The sequence below is a fragment of the Sapajus apella genome, unplaced genomic scaffold, assembly GCF_009761245.1.
Source record: "Sapajus apella isolate SASKATOON/1434 unplaced genomic scaffold, GSC_monkey_1.0 scaffold6300, whole genome shotgun sequence".
Lineage (NCBI taxonomy): Eukaryota > Metazoa > Chordata > Mammalia > Primates > Cebidae > Sapajus > Sapajus apella.
In genome coordinates, this window is record NW_022443224.1 from 1 (window position 1) to 1,208 (window position 1,208).

The 1,208-nt window shown below is 42.2% G+C and overlaps 1 long non-coding RNA gene across 1 annotated transcript in view; it reads right to left on the reverse strand.

Moving 5' to 3' along the window:
- Positions 1–189: 189 nt before the first annotated feature.
- Positions 190–1,208, reverse strand: part of LOC116548020 — a 1,797-nt gene continuing 778 nt past the window's right edge. Inside the window, exon 2 of the long non-coding RNA XR_004267275.1 lies at positions 190–928. This is a non-coding gene — a long non-coding RNA (uncharacterized LOC116548020). The remainder of the gene's footprint in view (positions 929–1,208) is intronic.

A 1,208-nucleotide genomic window follows, 5' to 3' on the forward strand; every position in this document is an offset into this window, starting at 1 on the left:
ATAGGTACAGTCAGGCTAATCTTATTGAAAAGAAGAACTTCGAAGAAAGTAGCACTTAGCAAAGGCCGACACTTCTAGAGATGTTTTACATTTTCTGAGATACAGAAATGTACATATTGCACTTATCTATTCTCGGTTCTTAAACAGGAGTGTATCAAAACCTGGAGGTTTTGTTTGTTCGTTTGTTTGCTGTTACTGTGGTTAGAGAGAGAAGTCTCACTATGTTGCTCAAGCTGGACTCAAACTCTGGCTCAAGCTGGGACCAAAGAAACATGCCACTGTGCCCAGCTTCAAGAAAACATTTTAAACATACACATTCAGGCCTTATTAGATCTATAATATCAAAAGCTTCAGGGAAAAGCCTAAAATTTTAGATTTTTACCAAAATGTGCTGAGGTCACTATAATGCACGATTCTGAGAATTCGTGCAGCAGGCAGTCCCTTCAGTCTCATCCCTCACCCACACGGCTAAGTCCCTTCATCAGTTGTAGATGTGGCCAAAACAAGAAGAGTAAGAGATAGAGTCATTTTTTAAACCTACATTTAATTTTCATGGGTATGAGTAGATCAGCGACAAACAAACTCAAAATCCAACTCAATTTTGTTACCAATAAGCTCCTTATCTCCCACCTTTCCATCAAGATATTCTAGATTTGAGAGGAAAGTTTAGACTCTTAGATCTAAGTGGCTGTTTCTGCCTGGATGGGTATTAAGTCCGTTAATAATTTGTTTCATCTTCTGTTGAAGTATTTCTCATTTTGTCACCACATGTTCACTGCCAATATGCTTTCCTCAGAGTCCTCCTAAAATTAATCTCTAGGCCAGTTTCAACTCATTCTCTTTTTCAAACCAAAATTTATTAGCCCCAAAGCTAAAGAGCACCTTGTCTCAATACATAAACTGGAAGAACAACAAACTAAAAAAAACTCTTCAGGCCGGGCGCGGTGGCTCAAGCCTGTAATCCCAGCACTTTGGGAGGCCGAGGCGGGTGGATCACGAGGTCAAGAGATCGAGACCATCCTGGTCAACATGGTGAAACCCCGTCTCTACTAAAAATACAAAAAATTAGCTGGGCGTGGTGGTGCGTGCCTGTAATCCCAGCTACTCAGGAGGCTGAGGCAGGAGAATTGCCTGAACCCAGGAGGCGGAGGTTGCGGTGAGCCGAGATCACGCCATTGCACTCCAGCCTGGGTAACAAGAGCGAAACT